This window comes from Scyliorhinus canicula, chromosome 13, assembly GCF_902713615.1.
Source record: "Scyliorhinus canicula chromosome 13, sScyCan1.1, whole genome shotgun sequence".
Classification (NCBI taxonomy): Eukaryota; Metazoa; Chordata; class Chondrichthyes; order Carcharhiniformes; family Scyliorhinidae; genus Scyliorhinus; species Scyliorhinus canicula.
The window spans coordinates 79,644,195-79,669,399 of record NC_052158.1 but is presented as its reverse complement, the minus strand read 5'-3'; the positions used below and the strand labels follow the sequence as shown (position 1 = coordinate 79,669,399).

The window sequence follows — 25,205 nt, the reverse complement described above, 5'->3', positions numbered from 1 at the left end:
TAACATCAGAAAATGGGCTATGGAGAAGTGATATGCATTCTCAAATTCTCCTCCTTCGTGGAAAATTATTCATCTCCCTGTACATGATGCAGAAAACTGATGACATGTATTTAACGTGGCCTATTTTTATAGCATGCTGATGCGGTTGCCAAATAGAAAGCAGCATATTTCAACCACACCAAAATTAAAGTACGGCGGCATTGATATTTCCAGGCTTTAGAGAGGCTTAACCTCAATTTTGGGATTCATCTTAAAAAGGTCATTTTTAGTTCACTCATGAAACAGAAAGGCTTGTGTACACCAAACTAAACTGCAGAAAAACAGTGTCATTAGGATCGAATCTCAAATCATCCATTCGGGGCCCATTTAGTGTAGGATTCCAAAGGCAATGTTTAAGTAGAAAATCTGAGCTGGACAATGACTATTGCCCAGAAACACAGCTTTCAAATACATTTTATCTAGCAGTTAATTTACCAAATTCTAATCGGTTTATTGGATATAGAGTTCTGACTTTTTTTGTGTGTGTTTTGTTAAACAATTAGCTTCAGGTCCAAGTGGGGTTTTCACATTCTCCCCCGTGTCTGCGTGGATCTCACCCCACAACCCAAAGAAGTGTGGGGTAGGTGGATTGGCCACGTTAAAATGCTCCTTAATTGGAAAAAAAAAGAATTGGGTGCTTTAAATTTTTTTTTTTTTAATGAAAATGAAAATTAATGAAATGAAAATCGCTTATTGTCACGAGTAGGCTTCAATGAAGTTACTGTGAAACGCCCTTAGTCGCCACATTCCGGCGCCTGTCCGGGGAGGCTGGTACGGGAATCGAACCGTGCTGCTGGCCTGCTTTAAAAGCCAGCGATTTAGCCTGGTGAGCTAAACCAGCCCCTTAGCTTCAGATAAATTTTCTCAACAGTGGAAGAGTCAGCAAATTGATCATTTGAACAGAATTTGGTTGTGGTTTATACAAAGGATGCATCCATATACTAATTTCCCCCAAAAACAATTCCTTAAAAAAAAAACAGACTTCAGGGAGGCAAATTTCCACAAGTACAAATAGCCCGAGATTTTGCTCATGTGGTGATTCTTCCCAGGAGAGGCTGGACATTTGAATCTTTACATGCTATTTCACCCATAAGTAAAATAACAGCGGAGTGCAATCCTCTCCTCATCCAATGTTGGTACGCATATACTTGCCAGCATAAGTCACTGGATAATAATCAGGAGTGGCAGTCAATGGATTATTTTTTTACCAGCCTGACCCAGAGGGGTTTATGTTAGCTGTAATACATAGACTGCTGTCGAGCTGCGATCAAAGACAACACGCAAACCTTAGTGCTTCTAATTTGTATCATAGAATCACTACAGTGCAGAAAGAGGCCATTCAGCCCATTGAGTCTGTACCGACCCTCTGAAAGATCACCCTTGCTTGGCCATTTCCCCACAAATCCATAGCCCCACCTAATCTTTTGGACACCAAGGAATAATTTAGCATGGCCAATCCATCCAATCTGCACATCTTTGGGCTGAGAGAGGAAACCGGAGCAACCAGAGGAAAACCATGCAGACACGGAGAGAACATGCAAACTCCACTCAATCAGCCACCCAAGCTCAGACTCAAATCCAGGTCCCTGGTGCTGTGAGGCAACAGTGCTCGATTGGACAAGTGCTTTTACTAAAAGTACTATTAGTTAATTGATTAGCTTTTCTTGGAAACAAAATTCACACGGATAATTCTGCAAATACTCACAGATTAAACCACAGATAATTCACAATCCTATTGTCAGCTACCCCCAACAAAGGGGAGCAAGAATTAATCCGCACAGGGAATTGAAGTGTCTCAGCTCACTCCGGCCAAGTCACATATTACAAAGAACTGCACAGCCACATCTTGGAAGAGGAAGACTAAACAACTGCTTGTCGGATGCAGTACTAATCCAGATTTCCTATGCTACTAAAGTGATGTTAGAGCAGTGTGGCAGGTACCTGCCGCCTGCTTTCTCCCAAACCACAGGACTCATTTCAGCCACCTTATAAAAACAAAAGGCTGAGTGAGGTCTGCCAAGATTCAAATCAGACTGCTGGCACCAGATCCAATGCCAAACTGACTGAGCCACCTGACCTTGATCCTTTTGAAAGTATAAATGCAAGCATATCGGACTTGTATATATTATTAGGTTTCATTCAAATGTTTCAAAATATGCTGTGATTTTTTAAAAAAACTATTCAGACTTGCGCTCTTCCTGCTGTTACACGCTTCAAATTTTAATGTTGAACAAATACACCATTTCTGGTTGTCGAATGCAAGGTGTATCATTACACACTTCCAGCAGATATCTGTGCCCCCCCCCCCCCCCCCCCCCCCAAAAAAACCCGGCATGGATTGAGTGATACAAATGTAATTTTCATCTTTGACTCAAACAATGACATAGTTCAAGAGGTGCCAGTTCTTTGAACGAAGAGGCTTCCTCCTGGTTTTGTATTTGTCCTTCTAACAGAAGATGGAATCTGTTATAAGGAAGCCATGCCGAGCACTCACGTGTCAGCAGGTGGCCACCATTTGTATTGGCTTTACCCACCCTGTTTTTCACAATGATTCCTCTCCAGATAGTGGAGTCACAGTCATTAAAGTTCCCCAGAAGAATTAACTTTTCTTCTTTTGGGGTGGCAGTGAGAATTTTATCACGGGCAGAATAGAACTTTGACTTAACATCTTCATCAGTTTCAAGCCTGAAACGTAAATGCTGATGATGTTGGCATCTTTCATCAGCAGCTCACGTCGTGGTCAATGTCATGAGTCTTTCATTTGTCCAATTGGGGAGTTTGGCAGTGCCAAAAAAAAATCAAAAATTCTATTCCAGGTGGCAAAACCAACTCCATTGGACACAGCCTTTCCATTTCAGGAGAAGGTGTATCCTCTGGCTTGTTCTTTCATCTGCACCTCCCCTGTTAGACAGGTCTCACTGAGGGCAGCAAAGTCAATTTGGATGGTTCTCACTATTCTGAACGATCTAACATTCCAAGTTTCAAAATGATAGCTTTCTACTTTGTCCTAAAGTAGCCCGACTGAAGAGAGGAATTTTAAAAGCAGATCACAACTAAGCTGGAAAATCTTCATACATTCAACTTAACTAGATTCTGGTGTCCTGAGTTTGACCATCGCCATTCAACAAAAATGATGAGACTAATATACAACCTCCTGGAACAGAAACGAGGAGCCTCCATTGCTTGGCAGAACAACCTGAGGTTGTGAGTCAAGAAGGCAGCATTTCAATGGCTCACGGCTGACACCCAAAGACAAATCTGGAAGATCACAAATTCATAAAAGGTTTACGGCACAGAAGACGTCCACTTGGCTTCGTGCCTGCACTGGCCGAGAGAAATACCCAGCCTCATTCCACTTCTAGCATTTGGTCATTAGCGTTGCAGGTTATGGTTCTCCAAGTGCACATCTAGAAATCTATTAAATGAGCTGAGATTTTCTGCATCCACCACACTCTGTTTGAAAATAAATCTTCTCCATCGCTCCTCTAATCTTGCTACAAAGCACTTTAAATCTGTGACCACGAGCCACATACCTCTCTGCTAAAGGAAATAGATCCTTCTATCCAGGCCCCTTACAATTTTGTACACCTCAATTAAATCTCCTCTCCGCTTCCCCTGTTCAACAGAGAACAACCCCAGCCTATCCAATCTTTCCTCTTGGCTGCAATTTTTCAGTCCTTGCAACATCCTAGTAAATCTTCTTTGTACCCTCTTTAGTGCATTTACATCCTTTCTTTAATGAGGTGAACAGAATAGCATTCAGTACTTGTTAAGGCCTAAGTAATGTTTTATATAGTCCCGAGCATAACTTGCCTGCTCTTATAGCCTATGGCTCGACTAATAAAGGAAAGGATTCCACGTGCCTTCTTAATCATTGTATCAACCTCTCCTAGTACCTTCAGGGGATCTGTGGATATTTATTTCATGGTTCCTCACTTCCTCTACACAACTCAGCATCCTCTCATTTATTGTGTATTCCTTTGCCTTGTTCGACTTCCCCAAATGCATCATCTCTCTGAGTTGAATTCAATTTGCTACTTTTCTGCCCACCTGAACAGTCCATTGATATATTTATACAGTCAACAGCTATTCTCCTCTCTATCAATGACAGGGCCAATTTCTGGATTGTCTGCAAGCTTCTTTATCATCCCCCTTTCATTCATGTCCAATTCATCAATATATATTACAAAAATTAGGAAACTTAGTACTGAGCCCTCCAGAGGCAATCTTCCAATTGCAAAAACACCCGTTAACTATTACTCTTTGACTCCACAGAGACAGTTTTGTATCCGGATAGCTACATACCCCTAGATCTCACAGGCTTTTATTTTTTTTTAAACTAGTCTGCCATGTGGGACCTTGTCAAAAGCCTTGCTAAAATCGATATAGATCACATCAACCACACTGCCCTCACCAATCCTCCTTGTTACTGCCTCAAAAAATTCAGACACTGTCTTCCCGTGACAAATCAATGATTAAACCGTGCCTTTCTAAGTGACAGTTTATCCTGTCCCTCAAATTTGATTTGCCCACTATGCGGTCATTATTCGGTCTATCCCTCACTCACTTATTAAATAAAGGTACAATTTTAGCAGACCTCCAACCCTCAACACCATACCTGCATCCAGTGAAAATTGGAAAATGGTCAGTTCCTGCACAATTTCTGACCTGACTTCTTTTAACAGCCTGCAGTACATTTTATCCACTTAAGAATGCTAATGTCCGGAAACATAGCACTCATCCTCAACTACAATGTCTGCATTGCCTCCCTCTTTTGTGAAGACAACACAAAGTATTCATTGAGAACCATAACCACACCTTCATCTCCACAAATAGGTTACCTTTTGTATTGGCCCTACTCTTTCCTTAGTTACACTCTTAAATGTATAAATAACAAATCTTTGGGTTCATCTTGGACTTTGCTTGCCAATATTTTTTCATGCCTTCTCTTTGCTTACTTAATTTCAACACTTCACTTTTTTTTTTATTCATTTACGGGAAGTGGGCGTTGCTGGTTAGGCCAGTATTTATTGCCCATCCCTAGATGCCCTTCAGAAGCTGGCGATTAGCTGACTCTTGAACTGCTGCAGTCCTTCACATGCAGATTCACCCTCTATGCTGTTAGGAGGGAGTTCCAGGATTTTGTCCCAGCGACAGTGAAGGAACAGTGATAATGTGGCTAGTCCAGTTCAGTTTCTATACCCCTTTCAGCTTTCTATAGTAGACAAAGGAAAGATAAATGACAAATGGTGGCAAGAGATAGCCCAAGAGATCCAATAGTATGCTGACCATCATTTTGTTTTTATAAATTTAGATTACCCAATAATTTTTTCCAATTAAGGGACAATTTAGCGTGGCCAATCCACCTAACCTGCACATTTTTGGGTTGTGGGGGCGAAACCCACGCTGACACGGGGAGAATGTACAAACTCCACACAGACAGTGACCCAGAGCCGGGATCGAACCTGGTATGCTGACCATCATGACGTGGAAGCCAACATGGTCATGCATGGCCAAAAAATACCCTTCACTCACATTTCTCTTCTTATGGATGACAATACCATTCGCCAATACAGGAAAGAGCATTTCCAACAACTCAGCTGCGAATCCACAATAGCAGCTGATACTCCCCATGCTATTTCCCAGCACCCAGTGGTGGTTCACCCATGGATTCTACCATCGATGAGAGCTGCAACAAGCAAATCATAAAAAACAGCAAAGTGTGCAGCCCATGGTTCCAGCTGAGGTCTTCAAAGCCGATGGGCATTTGATCACAGCATAGACTCCCAAAACTTACCTGGCATATTTGGGAGGGGAAAAAAGACCCCCCCCCCCCCATCAAACTTCAGGAATGAGACAATTGTACCTATTTCCAATCATACTATGGAAACTATTGAGGTATTTGCCTCTTGCCCATAACAGGGAAAACCTTGACACAATTTCCTGAATCACCTACTTCCGGTGGCTGAAGAAATCTCCCAGTGACATAGATCTTGCAGAGGAACCTCGCACATGGTCTTTGTTGCCAGATAAATCCAAGAAAAAAAACTAGTCGCTACATTCACTGATAAGATCAAAGCCGTTGACTCAGCAAATCGGGAGGATCTGTCGATTGCGTTCCAGACATTTGGATATGCAAGAAATGCCATCATAATCCTGCAACTGCCTTATGATGATAATACTACAATTGAATTGAGTGGGAGATCTAAAACTGTCCCCTTCAAAATCCAGACAAATGTCAAGCAAGGTTGTGTGATAGCTCCAACTCTATTTACAATCAACCTGACAGTGGCTATTCAACTCAAAGATCAATTACCCGCTGCTCAGAGTATTAAATACCCACTAGAAGAGAAACGTATAACCCAATTCCCCTCAGAGCCAAAATTAAACTGACCACCATAGGCACACATGACCTGCAGTTTGCTAATGACTGCAGTGTCGTTGCCCACTGAGCACCAAATTTGCAAGCCACACTCGATCTCTTAAATTCTGCAGACAAGAGACTCAGCTTGTCCTTGAAAGTTACGAAAACAAAACTCATATCAACCCAGATCTGGTTCGCGAAATATCCTACCTCCCATATATGTGAGGGAGGGATTTTGGACTATGTTACGCACTCCCCATACCTTGGCAGCTACCCGTCTCAAAAAAGCTACCATTGACGAGGAGATAAAACAACATTCGATCCGTTTATAAATTAGGCAGTGTGTGTGTAAACGACAAAGACCTCTGCAAGTCAGCACAAATGATATGTACAGAGCAACTGTCGTCACCACACTTCAGTACTGCAGTATGACCTGGATGGTGTATCGGCAGCCCACAAGGTGGCTAGGGAAAGTCCACCAGCAGTGCCTATGCCGCATCCTCCAGACTCAATGGAAGGCCCCTTGAACAAACACCAGTGTCCCCTTGAAACCAGCTCCACAAGAATTCAGGGAAAATCAACTATGATAGCCGAAAGGCTAAAGGATTGCCAATTCTTTTTTGGTACAGGCCATCCTATTTGCAGCAGGTCCTGTTTTCTCAATGTTCAAATGGCTAGTGTTCCAAGGGTGGACTTAGAAACCACTACAAAGACACTCCAAGTTCTCCTTGAAGCGCGGCAACTTTGAAATGACTGGAAGGAGCTTGCTAACGTTCAGATGTTCATGAAAAATTATTTATCAAAAACTTTCTGGAATTCTAAGTACTGTTGTAATTATCAATGCCAATTTTGGGATGCCACTAGTTTGAAATAATGATAATGAGGTGACTGGGAAAGCAAGATCTCTCCTTTCGAAGGTCTGTTGGCTATATCTAGCTTGTTCCCATGATTGTTGCAATTGGTTTTCTGGTCATTACTAACAGATTTTGAGTTGTGCAAGTTTATTTGGTGTGAAAGTCGGGTCAACTTGTTGCCAATCCAGTCGAAATTAAACTCCTTCACCACGATCAGCACTTCTATAACTTCGTCTCCGACCTCAATTAGCAATTTACAAGGCTAGACAATCCTCCCTTGAGGGTTCATTTGTTATCAGTCCTTCCATTTGTCTCCGCCTCCAACCTTCTGATATTGCAATCATGACATTTATTTATAGAACATCCTAAATTGGACCAGAGGTTACTCGTACATTCTTTGTTTGTATTGTTCTCAGAAGTAATCATTTAAAGCATCATAACCAACTTTTGTTTCTCCTCGGTTTAATCTAATTATCAGCTTTAAGGATGGCCAATTCTTTTTTGGTAACAGTCCATCCTATTTGCAGCAGCTACTATTAGTATGGACAGCCTTGCTACTGACCACAATTCCTGCCAGATGTTAAAATTGGTTGACATCGAGGACAGAAAGTCATGTGCCATTAAATAGGCTGAAAACATGTGTTGAGGCACATACATGCATAAATAATATCTAGCTGAATAAAGTGCCAGAGTCAGCCAACAGCAGAATAAGGAATGAATGCTTAGGACAAGACAGGACAGGACCACAGATTGACAGAATTTATTTTACAACAAGTTAAAACAAACCGCATGTTGATACTGATGCAGCACACTCCATGACTGCTTGATGTCTATTTTGTAAATACTATGATAAAATATTTATTTAAAAATGCACAAGATCAGTGGGCAGCACGGTGGCACAGTGGTTAGCACTGCTGCCTCACGGCGCTGAGGTCCCAGGTTCGAGCCTGGCCCTGGGTCACTGTGGTGTTTGCACATTCTTCCCCTGTTTGCGTGTGTTTCGCCCCCACAACCCAAAGATGTGCAGGGTAGGTGGATTGGCCACACTAAATTGCCCCTCAATTGGAAAAAGTGAATTGGGCACTCTAAATTTATTTTTTACAAACACACAAGATCAACCAAGAACCCTACCAATCTACTCCTGAAAATAGCATTGAACATGGGGAGTCACAACCGTTAGATTTTATTCTTTACATGATCAACCTATTGAGTGTTGGAATCAGACTGCAAGCACACTATCTTAAGAGCTGTGGTTTCAGTAGCCTGTGCACCATCACTGACCAGGCCTCCAAACTCAACATTAGTCACCTAGATACCCACTAGATGCGCTCAGTCACTGGTATATTTTACCGAGAAATATTAAATGTTCTTTTCTATGACATGTACCATCTTAATTACCTATTATACATTTAGTAGTTGGAAACTAAAATCCCCTTCATCTCACTACCTTTAAATAGAATGGGAAGAATGAGTACAAATGCTGCGGTTGTGGCACTTTTCTCCCCCAGGAGCAGTGGCAACTGCTTATTAGGCATTTTTAGAGCTACTGTTTCAGTTGGCAGCAAGTGAAGCCAAAGCATCCCTAGAGGATTAAAAAGAAATTAAGTTGTGAGTCACTTCAATTTTCCCCCACCCACACAGAAAACTGAAAGTTGATTGATCGGGCAGTGCCTACTCTGATATCCGAAACCTCTCCTGTTGCAGACAGAACTAACTGAATTCTTCATCATTGTCGGGTCTTCAGCCTAAAATCAACTGCTAGGACTGGTGTGCACATAAACGCACATAGGTGAACATAGTGGTCCTTCCAAAGTTGAAGAGTTTCTATGACCTCAATCCTTTGGAAAGAGGGTAGCTGGGGGAGGGGGGGGGGGGGGGGAGAGAATCAGCCAGGGTTCAGCATTTAATGGAAATCCAATAAGCCTCTGAAAGCTCTCTGTGCCGAGTGAGAATAGAATTTTGCTCAACAGTGATGCCTTTCACTCTCTTCTTACATAACCACACCCCACCATCAAGAATTTAATTTGCACACTACACAGATTCGCACAAAGAAAAGCCAAATAGTCAAGTACCAGAAGGCTGCCAGCATAATCTTCCAACACCAGCAGCAAAGGGAGAAAACTGGGATTGGAGCAGCAAAAAAATCCCGCAGTCAACATTTCTCACTTCAATAAGTGCAAAGTAAAATTCAAGCAGTAATTAAACTGCAGCGCTATTTAATGAGAATGAGATCACTTTCTCAAAGACTGTCATCCTATGCAGAGACACAAACTGTTAACAGGACGTGTGGCACAGTCAAGTCTAATGGCATTACAATAGCAGCTTTTACATTATCTGCATGACTGCTTCCGGCTGCTTTCCTCAAGTCTGACCACAGTGTGTGCACACAAAGACAAGGTGATAACATCTATTTGCTCAAAGACATACTCAAGTGTTTCTCAGAGCAGTTATATCGCAAGACGGAAATGCAACGCAAGAAACAGGAGCAGGCCATTTGGCTCCTCGAGTCATTCAGCTACTCATGGCTGATTGTATGGAGGCCTGAACTCCACTTTCCTGCTGCCCCCCTCCCCATAACCCTTGACTCCCTTGTCAGTCAAAAATCAGTCAAACTCAACCTCAAATATATTCGTTGACCCGGCCTCCAATGCACCCTTGGGAAATCAATTTCAAACACTAACGACCCTCTGGAAGACGACAAAAAACACAGTCCTGAATTCACTGTGAAAGTAAATTGTTGCCATCAAAGTGCACCATCTTACTTTTTGTTTAAGTGAACACCATTTAAACAGTCATTGCATTGACCTGCTCATTCTGCAATGCAGCACAACATATGCATGATCCAATATTACAGCTCTTAGTAAATAATATGCATTCCTCTCAAGAGGTACCATGAACCACATTATGGCTACCAAGGCAGGTATAACTCAATTCAGACTTGCTTTGATATACAATCCCCCGAATTGCAATATGTTCGCTCGGTTGGGCCCGCGAGTTCCGGCAGCAGAGTGCAGGTGGCCACAAGAGCAGATGAGTGCCAAGGTGGACTGGTTAGGAGGCTCACCTCTGCTCTCTGAAACTTCATCCCAGTTATACCTAGTATCCACATGGGCAGACCTTAGGAGCTGTCTGGAGATAAAAATAATCAATTTCTACCAATCTAATACAGCTCTTACTGATACACACCAGAATGGAAAAAAAACTCCCATTCACAAAACCTATTCAAATTTATTGAGGCTCAAGTGGTTAATCTCCTATAACAACAAAAACATCTAGTCAGCCCCCACAAACACAGCCAATCCTCTAATAGCCGCTTTTGAATAGCCAATCAACAATGAACTCTGGAACCTCTGCTCAGATAATCTCCATTTTGAAACTCAGTCAAGTATTCATAACGACATCATAACCACCCTCGGGAAATGTCAACCAACACCTCTATTGAAACTGCAGGAACAGATGGAAATTTGTTTTGAAACCAACACCAAATACCTTGTCATATCAGCAGCGCAGCAGAGTTTTTTTTTAAAAACTGATAGCTTAAGCCTTTTATTTGCCATGTCCAAAGAAAGAGAGGGATTTATAAAAAGACCTTTGGATCATGACATTTAAACAGACCTCATCTACTCTTCAAAAACATTTAAACCTACTCCACATACTTGTGACTCCCACTCTGCGGGTTAAGGCCCTTGTCAGGGGCCAAATGGGGGTCTATTTGAAGTTGAAATGATCATGCTGAATTCAGGTATCCCAACTGTGCGAATCACATGCAGCTCATACTGCCATCAAGAAATGGGGTGTAAGAAATAGCGGAGGGCATCAACACTGAGTCCCACCCGACATTTTTAAAGGTCTTGGGAATCTTCCAAAACCAGACCGACGCATTCTCTCTTGCCTTTAAATAGATCATAAAAGTCCCATTTTCCATCTATTAATTGTATACAAAATAACAGGTGATTAAAGTCAAGTGACCAGAAGCTGAACTAGACCAGCCACATAATATTGTGGCTACAAGAGTAGGTCAGGGGCTGGGAATTCTGTGGTGAGCTACTCCCCCCTCTGACTCCCCAAAGCCGATCCACAAAGCACAAGTCAGGAGTGGGATGGTATAGTCTCCACTTGTCTGGATGGGTAGAGCTCCAACAACACTCAAGAAGCTCAACACCATCCAGGTCAAAGCAGCCCTATTGATTGGCACCCCAGCCACCACCTACAACTCACACCCTCCACCACCGACACACAATGGCAGCACTGTACACCAAGATGCAGCAAAAACTCACCACGGCTCCTTTGATAGCACTTTGAGTAGCAGACACATGGAACACCACTACCTGCAAGCTCCCCTCCAAGCTCTACACCATCTGGAACTATATTGCAGTTCCTTATCTGTCAAAATCCTGAAACTCCCTTCCAAACAGCTCTGTGGGTGAACCAACAGCACATGGACTTTTGTGGTACAAGGCAGTGGCTCACCACCACCTTCTCTAGAATCAACAATGCAGAAGGAGGATATTTGGCCCATCGAGTCTGCACTAGCCCTTAGGAAAGAGCACCCCACTTAAGCCCACATCTCCATTCTATTCCTGTAACCCAGCAACCCCATCCAACCTTTTTGACACTATGGGCAATTTATCATCACCAATCCACCTAACCTGTACATCTTTGGAGCACCCGGAGGAAACCCACGCACACACGGAGAGAATGTGCAGACTCCGCACAGATAGTGACCCAAGCCAGGAATCGAACCTGGGACCATGGAGCTGTGAGGCAACTGTGCCAACCACTGTTCTAATGTGCTGCCCCAGGACAATAAGACATGGGCAATAAAAATCTGACCTGGCCAGCAATGCCCACAACCCAATAAGTAATAAAATAATTACTTTATGCTTGATTAGAAAGAAGCCACATTGATCATTTTGTCATATGTATGGGCATTCACATTCCTTTCATTATTCTAATTAGACACTTAATTTGCACTACAATTTTGCAGAGTCATGCATATTATTTTTTAAATTGAATATTACTATCCCCACTGAGAATGCAAACTAGCTGAGGAAATACTCAAATTCTTGATCAAAAATCCCCATCATGTGAGAAGCACAGGAACATAACCAAAATGTCTCCTAGAATTTGGCATTGGGTCAGCCATTTTCTCTTATCCATCCAGGCCAGCAACTCACTTATGGCAGACAGCACACTAATCATGCTGAAAAATATCATAAATGTCTGAACTAAGTGCACATGCATAAGATTCAGCTGATGCCTTTATTGACTGCAGTTTCAAGTACACAGATTTGTGGCTGTTGACATAAAAATGGCAACTACTGATCCTTCTGGGAATTCTACAAACACAAGAGGAAAAACTGTCTATAGAAAGTGAGCACTCTGATCTGTGTTCACATTAAAAATCATCTGCAGAGAGCAGTTAAATCCAGAGACCGCACCCAATATACGTATGGAGGTGGGGCATTTAAACAGACAGGACAGTGCTGAGTGAGGTCACCCATGCCTTCCTGCCTCTGCCCCAATTAAATCTGGGGTGGGAAGGAGACCATTCAGTCTATCGAGACTGCACCGGCCCTTGGAAAGAGCACCTTACTTAATCCCATGCCTCCACACCCATAACCCAGTAACCCCCACCTAACCTTTTGGATACAAATGGGCAATTTAGCATGGCCACTCCACCTAACCTGCACATCTTTGGATTATGGGAGGAAACTGGAGCACCCAGAGCAAACCCACGCAGACACGGGGAGAAAGTGCAAGCTTTGCACAGGCAGTCACCCGAGGCCGGAATTGAACTTGGGACCCTGGAGCTGTGAGGCAGCAGTGCTAACCACTGTGCCAACTTTAAACTGAGGCAATAGCTATCAGTCTATATGAATACAAAGAAGTGATTTCAAATATTGACAGTGGAAGCTGGCACAATGCAAGGTCAACAGACATCCATGAACCAACAAACCCAATTCCTCCTAAAATTTGACCTGAAACATCAAATAACCGATAACCGTTTTTGCACAGATGCTGTCTGACCTACAACCATCTCTTAAAGATAATAAATGAACAGATTAACTTAATAGTAAAAAAGACAATAAAAGTTGAAAATGTGCTGCGTGAAAGAATTATCTGCTGCATTTCATATAACAATTGGTTAGGTGGGGTTATGGGGCTAGGGCTACAGAGTGGGCCTAGGTAGAGTGCTCTTTCGGAGCATCAGTGCAGACTTGATGGGCCGAATGGCCTCCTTCTGCATTGCGGGGATTCTAAAGCATATTAGGACACTAAAGCTCATGAAAGGCACTATGCAAGTTCAAGTCATTCTTTTACTGCTCAACAACATGGGCTACACTCACAAAACCTAAAACCAAAATCACTGACTGCAAAATATCTCAGGATACTCCAAGGACACAATACCCCACATAAATGAAAGTTTTCCCAGTATTAACCCAAGACCAGTAATTGCAGCAGAATTGCAATTAAACCTGCAATAATAAGTCAAAAGCATGATAAATATTTGTTGATATTCATCAAATTCATTACATCTCATGTTACTTTAACCTAATTGGTCTGGATGGGATGCACTCCAGGTTACTGGGGGAAGTCAGGGTGAGTCACAAGTCACCAGATTTTATTCCTTCTTGGTTACCCGAGTGACGCCAGAGGACTGGAGGGTTGCCTATGATACACACTATTCAGAAGAAATGAGGGGGATAAATCCAGCAACTAACTTCAGGTCAGTCAAGTGAACGGCAGTGGTCGGGGAACTTTGAAACTTTAATCCAGGACAAAACTAATTGGCATTTGTTAAAAGTATGAGCTGATAAATGAATGAACTTGTAAAAGGCAAATAGTGTTTGACCAAGCTGATCAAGCTCTTTATAAGTTAACAGAGTGGTTGATAAGGGCAACGCAGGTGATTTTGTGCACATGGACCTTTGAAAAACATTTTACAGAGTGCCACTTGCGAGCAAAATTGAAGATCAAAGTAGCAACATATTTACGTTACTGGCTAAAGAAGAAAAGAAAGAATTGCTTGTAGAAATAACCTTTTCCGAATCGCAGGATACTCCAAAGGGCCTCACAACAATTAAGTGCTTTTGATGTGCAATCACTGTTGTAATGTAGGAACCACAACAGCGAACTTGTACACAGTAAACTCCCACAAACATTAATGTGATAATAACCAGATAATCTGCTTTTAAGTGGTGTTGATTGTGGGATCACTATTAAAACAAAAATTTTGCCGCAGTCCCAGAGGACCATAGGCTCCTCACCCCTTTGAGAGCTGACTGGTGATGATTTAACCCAAGGCTCACCAGACCTCAGAGAGGAGCAAAATTGAGAAGATGGTGCCTTCGTGAATAACCACAGGTGGTACAGGAATTGGTTGCTGGTGTCGCTTGGCACCACGAACCATCCATTCAGCCAGGTTACCTCCCCTCCTCTTTAGAATAGTCCCTTGCATCCTCCTGTGAGAGCTGATGGGGCCCAACTTCTAAGGTTTTATCCAAAAGACAGAGACTTTAACAATGAATCACTCCTTCAGCACTGCAGCATAGTGTCAGCCTAATTTTTTTAGTATCTAGTGGGGGACTGGAAACCACAACCTTCTGACTCAGAGACGAGAGTGCTCCAAACTGAGACAACAGACAATAGTTAAGAACATTCAGAATAGAGGGAAGTGGTATTCCCCAGGGGTCAGTATTGTGATTGCTCTTTTTAATATATATGGTTTAATTTAAAAGTTTGCAGATGCAACAAAACTCAGATGTAGTAAACAATGAGGAGGATATAAAGAGGCTTCAAGAGGACACAGAGGCTGGTAAAATGGTAACCAAAAATTGACATGGCAGGTGAAATTTAATTCAGAGAGATATGAAGTGATATATCTTGTTAGGAATAATAAGAGACAATATGGATTAAGGGTGTAATTTTGTCTTAACAGTATTTTTATTGAAGATTTTAATTTTTTAAAATGCAACAAAACCACAGGAATGGAACATCTCAGCACAAACGTCTCCCCATATATGGATATAGAGGGGAACAGCAATGTAATTGGCTCAGTACAATCATTGGACTCAATTTGGTGCCTCTATACCAGGGGTGGGCAAACTTTTCCGTGCAAGCCCCCCCCCCCCCCCATTAACCTTTAAAAAAAAAATTTAAGCATTTTTTTTTTAATGACTTGATCTTGGTGGGCCGCATAAAGACCTTTGGTGTTTGCCCACCCCTGCTCTATACGCACCACCAGAGAATAAGGGAGAGTCGGATAAGGCCATGAAAACATGGTAAAATGGTGCACACCTTCGCAGTGATTTCTCACGAAGACCCGAGTTCAGGATAAAATTATCACGCCACGTTTGGGCACACACCAGAACATATCTCCCTCAACTCTAGCAACACCAGAGGCACCCCCATAATGTAACCCCGTCCCTCCGAATGTCAGGCACATATATAGCCCAGATTCTTAAACTGCATCACAATAGAAAAATACAAAGAAAATACATGAGAACCCGAATTTTAGAAGGATGTTTTAAATATACCACACAACATCACATAATCCCAACCTCAGGCACAGGGCAGAACGACCATTATTCCACATAATCATACAGAGGACCAGCAACTAAAAGTTTGGATGGTCTCTGTCGCCAGCATTTCCCAACACATTAACCAAGCAAGGATGAAAAAGGGAGAACTACCAGGAGCAGTGGTTCTCTGGATAAAAGAGGACCAAGATACAACCATATCCTCCAGTGCATGCACCCCCCCCAAGATAAAGAGGGGGGGAAAGCTGCTCATCATACATAGGGAATGAGTTCCAACCATAAGGGGAGCAACAGGATATCAACCATAGTACAGGACCCAGCCCTCGTGCACATAGGAATCAATAAACCAGGGATATTCAAGTACATCAAAAAAACTCGACCTCTCAGGGTGTCACTGATGGGATGTCCCTTCATGGGGCAACTTAAGTAGAAGAGGGCAACAGAATATGAATCACAGCACCAACTTAGCCTATCCCAACACACTCTGACACAAAGGAGTCAGTACCCCTCAGACACCCAGCACATGCCAGGACCCACCAGCCATGCACCCCCGCTAACCACACACAGGGCAGCACACCAACCCACCAATCAAAGTAGGGCTTATAACAACATGTTGCTCACCCAAATGAAGAGAAAAAAACAAACCACCCCAAGGAAGGAATGCCCGAGTTGCCAAAAGAACGTTAGACACAGACTAGCACTGCATGCTCTTACAAGAAGGATATTAGGGAGAGGGCAGCACTGACTCAACAGAGACAAATACACTGCCTCCCCATTGAAAACCCAGCCACAAAGAGGAGGACATTCAGGAAACCAATATAAAAGAGCACCCATTGGAGGGCTCCTATCTCCCCCATCAAGCCTACCCCAAAACCAAAGAGGGCTCCAACAATGCAGAGACATAACATACAGACTCAGACTTCAACGAACATCGACAAACCCACCAGGCCCAGGCATGCGCCACTATTTATTTACCCTATTCCAATATCGCTAAAATGGCCAACCATAAAAGCAAAGGCTTTTGTAGGAGACATGTACAGATTCTCAAAATAAAAAAGCAAACTGAGATACATTTAGCTCTAACTGGGGGCTGTGCTCAATCAAAATGAGAACTAATCTAACCCTACCACCCACCACCACACCAACCATTCACCCACCCACAACCCCACCATGGCTTCACTCAACTTCTCTATAAACAAAATAAGGAGTGTCTAAAATGCACTAAGGATTACCGCACATATTATAAAAACATAAGACTGTGCACAAATCACATGTCACGTTACCGATTCATAGAATTTAAAGTGCAGAAGGAGGCCATTCGGCCCATCGAATCTGCACCGGCTCCTGGAAAGAGCACCCTACCCAAGATCCACACATGCACGCTATCCCCAAAACCCAGCAACCCTACCCAACACTGAGGGCAATTTGGCATTGCCAATCCACCTAACCTGCACTTCTTTGGACTGTGGGAGGAAACTGGAGCACCCGGAGGAAATCCACGCAGACACTGGGAGAACATGCAGACTCCGCACAGGCAGTGACCCAGCAGGGAATCGAACCTGGGGCACTGGAGCTGTGAAGCAATTGTGCTAACCACTATGCTACCGTGCTGACCTTTATAGATGGTGTTACTCTGCAGTTCATAAATAATCCTGGACTTTGTTCCCTTGTGATTATGCTGTTTTTCTCCTGACCAAGGTGTACGATGATTGAGCAAGAGGGCGAGGGTTGTCTGTTATTCTGTTTTAGAAAAAACCATATTGAAGGGAGGTGTGGTGCAGACTGGTGATCCAGAGACCCAGGGTAATGGGCATTGTGGTTAGCACAGTTGCTTCACAGCTCCAGGGTCCCAGGTTCGATTCCCGGCTTGGGTCACTGTCTGTGTGGAGTCTGCACATTCTCCCTGTGTGCGCGTGGGTTTCCTCCGGGTGCTCCGGTTTCCTCCCACAGTCCAAAGACGTGCAGGTTAGGTGGATTGGCCATGATAAATTGTCCTGTGACCAAAAAAGGTTAGGAGGGTTATCGGATTACAGTGATAGGGTGGAAATTAGGGCTTAAGTGGGTCGGTGCAGACTCGATGGGACGAATGGCCTCCTTCAGCACTGTATGTTCTATGTACAAGTTAAGAAGATTGTTAAAAAAAGGTATACATGCAGGCTTTATGAGTAGAGGCACAGAACGTTATGCTGAGCCTTTACAAACAAAACCTGTTTCAGCCTCAGTTGAAGTGTGTTTGATTCTGGGCACCACATATTTGGAACAACGCCAAGGCCTTGAGATGGTACAATGGAAATGTACTAGAATGGTAACAGGATGAAGGACTTCAGTTAGGTGAAGAGACTGCAGAAACTGGGATTATTCTCCTTAGCACAAAGAATGTTATGCCGAACTTTGTTAGAGATGTTCAAAAATTATAAATGGGCTTGATGGCATTAATAAGGAGAAACTGTTTCCAGTGGCAGAAGGGGCAGTAATCGTAAGACACAGATTTTAGTTAGTTGACAATTTAGCCAGAGATGACATGATGAAACTTTTTTTTAAAAAGCACGTTGTTATGATCAGGGACGGATTACTTGAAAGAGCATGGAAACAGATCCAATAGTGAGATTTCAAATAAATGGATAAAACATGCAGCGAAAAATTACAGTTACAGGAGCTATGGGGAAAGCACAGGGGATGAGGTTAATTGTATATCTCTAACAAAGAGCAAACATAGGCACAGTGGGACAAATGGTTTCCTCCTATCCTCTATTATTCTAACAATGTTATGATTTGCACTTGGCTCTGGGTTTCTTCATCAAAGATTGACCGCATTCATTTGCAGCAGTTAATGCATCCCTCCCTCATTAATCAATTTTGGCTAGCAGCTGCATGTGATACAGTTGAAGCAAGGGTTGGAAGAAAAATATCACACAAATACTGAAAATAAATGCAGTAAGAAAAAAAAGCAAAGCATTTTGCTCGAGCTTTCATCAGCCACCTCTCATGCAGGCAGCAACTAAGATTGGCAAGAGGTTAAAAATGAGTACTTGACAACCCTGTTCTTCCCGTTATCTCAGGAAGTCAATTACAGCGTTAGCAATACTGTATAATTAATTAAACAGATCAGGTAGATGAGCCAAATGTGGGTGAGCACCTTCGAAGCAGTAATCAGAATATATGTGTTATGGGCCAGGATTTAAGAAAACCCCAAAGTGTATCATGGAGTTCACCTGACTCACAACTTTTAATAGATTGCGGTCTGGGGAGCACACGGCGTGGTACAGCAGAAATGGAAACTTTTTAAAAAATAAATTTAGAGTACCCAATTCATTTTTTCCAATTGAGGGGCAATTTAGCATGGCCAATCCACCTAGCTTGCACATTTTTGGGTTGTGGGGAGAAACCCACGCAAACACGGGGAGAATGTGCAATCTCCACACGGACAGTGACCCAGAGCCGGGATCGAACCTGGGACCTCAGCGCCGTAAGGCTGCAGGACTAACCCACTGCGCCACCATGCTGCCCGGAAAAGTATTTTTTAAAGCAAAACAATGTTTATTCTATGAACTCAAGTTAACCTTTTTAAAACATACAGTGAACATCTTAGCAACCATCAATTCAAGTACAATCCCCAAAGAATACAACACTAAGTAATTCTTTAAGCTTTCCTTTTAACATCCATATGACTTACAAATAAAACCTTTATCAGAAGCACATCAGGTTAAAAACACTTCTGTTATTAGTTTTAAATCACCATGATCGATTTACAGTCTTTAGATGACAGAGAGATTCATACACCTTCTGGCTGTGACTGCAGCTATCCAGCTCTGAAAACAAAAGTAAAACACACCCTGCAGCCTAAACCGAAAGTATAAAGCTGACAGCCAGCCCAGCACCACCCACTCTCTGACATCACTGACAAACACCCATTTCTTAAAGGTACATTTATTAAACACCCATTTTTTGAAGGTACTCTCAAATGACATGTGGCTTGAGGTCAAATTAGAAAGGGAAAACCAGTACCAATACCAAAAACACCAATCGGAATTGAGACAGATTTTTGAACTTTTATGAAGCGACCTAGCTGAAGTAACACAAAAGACGAAAAACATTCAACAATTATTTCACACAAAATAAATCCCTTTCTTAAAATAGAGACTACAAAAGGTACACAATAAGTATATTCCATCAATAAAGAAGGAAACTACTGGTAGTTTTAGGATGCCACTGGTAAAGAGACTAAAAACAAAATGAAGTAAAATTGAATGTGAAGGCCTTCGAGCCTCTTAAGGGGGAGAATATGAAAGAAAAGTGATAGGAGAATACAAGAAGAGATTAAGAATATGAAAATGCAGAGTGTGTACTAGGGAAAAATTCACGAACTGTTATGCAGAACAGCAAAGTGTTTTAAAAAGATATCAATAAAATGAAAAAGGTTAAAAGCGAGATGGAAGTTTTGAGAGAAAGGGAGTGGTCCCATTTTTGGATTATGATCACAACGAAATTACAGGCGTATTTCGTAAGTATTTTCCATCAGTGTCCACTAAAGAGAATACTGAAGAGATTAATTGGAAATGAGACGAGAACATGATGAGCAATATTTTGATGGATAAGCTAAAATTAGATATGTGGGTCACGCCAAGCGAAGACAATGACAGGATATGCCATAGGATGCTGAAGAAGGAATTTTCAGACGGCCGAGGTAATTATATTTCAGAGATTTGAGTGTGGTTCATACTAGAGGACTGGAAAATGACTAATGTGGCACCCATTTTTTAAAAGGGAAATATTGTGAGCCTTCGATTAAGGAAGAAATGAGCACGTTCCTAAATAGGAAGTTACAACACTGACACCTACCCAACAATGTAGAAAATTGCTCAAGTACACTGTGTCCACAGGAAGCGGGAAAAGTACATTTCAGCCAATCAGCGCCCCGCCAGCCATCTCTCAAACATCATCAAAGTGATGTAAGGAATTGTCAAAGGGCCCAACATATGACACTTACACAGCAGTAGCCTGCTCAGGGATGCTCAGTTTGTTTCACCAGGGCCACTTCCCTGACCTCGCTACCCTGACCAGCCTCCCCGAACAGGGGCCGGAATGTGGCAACTAGGGGCTTTTCACAGTCACTTTATTGAAGCCTACTTGTGACAATAAGTGATCATTAAAATGCACAGAAGAGCTGAACTCCAGAGATGAGGAGAAAGTGACAACCATTGACACCAAGGCTCTATTTTACTGAGTGTGGAATCGAGAGACCCGAGCAAAGCTGGAGGCAATGGAAACCAGAGGGAAAACTCTCCCTCATATCCGGAATGGAGGAAGAGATGGCTGTTGTTGAAGCTCAAAGGCTGAGAATGCTGCAAAGCATGTCCACCATGCACAAGGCACAAGTCAGGTGTGTGTCAGAATACTCTCCACGTTCCTCGATGACTGTAGTTCCAACACCACTCGTGGAGCTCAACACCATCCAGGACCAAGCAGCCGGTTGATCGGCACTCCATCCACTAACTTAAATATTTGCTACCTTGCACAGTGGCAATAGTATGTACCATATAAAAGATGTGCTACAGAAACTCAAGGCTCCTTCAGCAGCACCTTTTTTAAGGTCAGCAGATGCATGGGGACACCACTACCTTCAGCTTCCCCTCCCCTCTGTGTACCTAAATAGGCACTGGAGTGTGGCGACTAGGGGCTTTTCACAGTAACATAATTGCAGTATTAGACAATAAAGATTGTTATTATAAGCCACTCACTATATCGTCTTTCCTTCACTGTCGCTGGAACTCCCTTCCTAACAGCACTTTGGGTATACCTGCACCCGGCAGGCTGCAGCTCAAGAAGAAGGCACCTCACTAGCACTTTCCCGTGGCCAATTAGGGACAAGCAATAAATGCAGGCCTTGCCAGCGACACCCACACCTCATAAAAAAAATGTTTTTTAATTTAAAACAAATTTCAGAAGGGTTGATCACACTTAATAAACCTCAGGCTCCTTTAAGGAACAAAAATGGGAGTTAACAGAATTTCAGGAAAGCCGTTGGTAGCACATGGGAGATTACCAAATAAGAGTATGAAATTAGTGGGAGGATAGCAAACCAAATTAAAGACAGAAAACAGAGTAGGAATTAAGGGCATTTTTGCCAAGGTGGTTAGAAGTGGGTGGTGACATCCCTTGGGGTTCAGTGGTGGAGTCACTTCTCTTCACTTTTGGATCTAGGCCATGAGAAGAAGAGAGTCTAAACTTGCAGATGATAGAAAAACATTGTTCATTCTTTTAATGGCCAAAAGAAAAATGGGAGATGGACTAAAAAGTGTCAGATGCCATTCAATTTAAGTGTGAGGTAATGAAGTTTACTTAGAGAAAGCAATACAGGAAAGATCTGAATGGAAGCATGTTCAGCTCTGTGAAAGAGCTTGGGGTACAGAGCAATTAAACATTAAAGGCAGCATCCATGTTGACTCTATGAGAAGCTAAGAGAATTCTATGCTTTTCTCTATATGCAAGTATAAAATAAATTTAGACGAAGAACGTATTTTTTCACAATTGAGAGACCATGAAATTTAGTGTGAGTGCATACAGCAGGGAATATATAAACATTCATGCTTACATTGGATGAATGAATAAAGGAAAAGGCGTTGAAGTGATATGTGAACAGAGTGTGATGGAATACTCTCCGCTTGCCTGGATGAGTGCAGCTCCAACCAACTGAAGATGATCAAGACCAGTGAAGACAAAACAGCCCATTTGATTATGACCCTATCCTCCACTAACGTAAACATTCATTCCACCACTGGCACACAGTGGCAGCGATGTGTATCATTTACAACATGTACTGCAGCAACTGGACAAGGCTCTGACAAATACACTTTCTAAAGCAAAGACCTCTAGCATTTGGAAGAAGAGGGGAAGCAGATGCATGGGAAACACCATCTGCAAGTCTGTCGCTAAGCCACCCACTATTCTGACTTGCGACGATATCATTGTTCACGTGTCAAAATTCTGGCACTCCCTCCATGACAGCACTGTGGGTGTATCTAGCCCACACACCTGCAGTGGTTCAAGATGGCAACTCACCACAACTTTCTCAAAACCAATTAATTAGGGCTAGCCATCAGTGTTGGCATTGCCAGCAACACTCACATCCCAAGGAAAAATAAAACAAAAAAGTGATTTAGAACTATTTGTTCATGGGAAGAGTAAATTCCTACATTGGCCAGATGGCCTTATTCCAAGCTGTGCTGAATTTTCTAAATTTGGCAGTAGCATGAACATATGGATTTGAGTGAAGATTCCATTAAGTCCCAGATCTATTAATAGATCAAGAACCTAGAAGCATATTGAGGGACTAAGACAGTTCACAAGAACCTTAAGTCGAAATGCACTTTCACAGATCATCAACGTGAAAAGAGGGAGGGAGGGAGGGATAACGTAAAAAGAAAGTAATTGCATTTATCTAGCGCCTTGCACCGCGGCATGATCTCCTTGAGCGCCTTAACAGCCAACTTGTTCTTTCGCAGGAAACAAGACTGCCAGACGGTATTGGGTAGGGAAAGGTCTTACAAGATGATACATCAGTGTTTAACACTGGGAATGCACATCTTACTAATAAAGCACACGACCATCCATTACTAACTGCCTCCAATTCTAGTGTAGCGGGGGGAAGAACAGCTCACACTATGAAAAAAAAACCATTCCGAGTCTGATCATCCAGAAAAACTTAAAGGGGGAGGGGTGTATATCATTTCTGCAGCCCTGTTGACAAACTTCGAATATTCGATCGGGATCGATCGTCGAATTCAGGAAAGCCGCTTGTTCGCATTTTTAAGACAAGACCGATTTCTCTTCGATAACTTTTGGCTGTTAGCCTCCCCCCCATGATTCTAAAGGCAGTCCCGTCGCCGAAGCTTCCATCGTTCAGCCCCTGAAGGCTAAACCCCCAATTCAGTGAAAACAACGTTCAAGTTCTCAGAACGCTCCTTGCCAATGTGGATGTTTTGGGGGAAAACAAAACGTTAGATTTAAAATCGGGAGAACAAAAGGTTCGCGTTGAAAGCGGCCAGGATCCGGGGGGGGGGGGGGGGGGGGAGTCAGCGGCTGGGTCTGCTTTGAACGCCGAGGACAACCTGGTGTGAGGCAGTTTGCATCGATCAGACATCGAGAAAGTTTTTGCTCTCTCCCCCCACCCCTCGCTGCGCCCAGCATTTATTACCTTTACGTGTGTAAACTTTCTCCCTCTCCAAACGGTTAAAAACACCCTATGATGGATGTACAAAATGGGACCGGGCTCCTTCCCCTCACCCACCCAAAAAAATGCAAACCCCTCAGAGCAGCCGTCTCCTGTCGGTCATCAGGAGAGCTTTCTCCCTCAGTCCCTCCCGCCAAAGGGCCCAGCACAGACTGCCAGCGGCGACTCACGGCACCGCTTTCGCTTCCATTCACTCGCTACCTCTCACGTTTCTCTCACACACACAAACCACCCGCATACATTCGGCAGAAAGATGGGGGGAGGGTCTTTACCTGAGGAACACAGCACAGCCCAGAGAAGTTGGTGGCGCTAAACCCAGCAGGATAGTATCCACAGGCAATCGAACCAATAACGAAGTGATCGCTTTTTTCCCCCTTCCTCCTCCGCCGCCTCCTGCACCACCTCCAGCCCTCCAGTTTAAACTCTCCGTTCGCCAGCCTGAGCCGTGCGAAAAGTGTCACTGCGCATGAGAGCTCCTGGGGCCGCTGAGTCTACCCAGGGAAGTCCCGCCTTCGCGCCGCTCCGATTGGTCTATTCCTCCGCCTTTATCTTTTCCCATTGGCCAGCATATGCTGTCCATCATTCTTCCCCCCTCCTCCTCAGTCTGGACTCGCTACAGTGATTGTAACAAAGTGCCGGCTACAATGGATCAGCCTCTGGCATCCATCCCCGTTGCTGGATCAGGTCCTCTCGCTCTGTGCTCCTGCCAGAGGCACTCGGTTTATGGGTCTGCTCCTTGTTGGTGATTCTCCCGGGTGGGGGGAGGGGGTTTATCTCCCGGTTGGACGGGGAAAAGTTGCAACTTTGTAGTGACGTCATTGCGATAGTCATCCGCAATCGCGGAAGGTAAAACAGAGAGAGCGAGAGAAATGCAGTGCGTGACATTGCCCCAGAAACATTGTTACAGCACAGAGCAAAACCTTCCTTTCTCTAACCGCGACCCACGATGGATTGCCAAGACGTTCTGTGTGGACTTGCAGCATTTGTTCCCTTTCCAGATTGAAGGAAAATAAGCATTTCCTTCATTTCGTGATTTGACCAAGTGGTTTTCCTTAAGTGTCGAGAAAGTAAATTTACCCGCGATGGTAACTTGTAATCGCAAAATAATTAATAATAATCTTTATTGTCACAAGTAGGCTTACATTAACACTGCAATGAAGTTACTGTGAAAAGCC

The 25,205-nt window shown here is 43.2% G+C and overlaps 1 protein-coding gene across 2 annotated transcripts in view; it reads right to left on the bottom strand.

The window, feature by feature from the left end:
- The window catches only part of LOC119975708 (cytoplasmic protein NCK1-like), a 260,412-nt gene extending 235,907 nt beyond the window's left edge, over nt 1-24,505 (bottom strand). Inside the window, exon 1 of one of the 2 annotated variants that reach the window (XM_038815519.1) lies at nt 24,303-24,505. The gene's annotated coding sequence lies outside the window, so the exon portion shown is untranslated. The remainder of the gene's footprint in view (nt 1-24,302) is intronic. The other variant, XM_038815518.1, reaches the window with a different exon arrangement.
- Nucleotides 24,506-25,205: the final 700 nt, after the last annotated feature.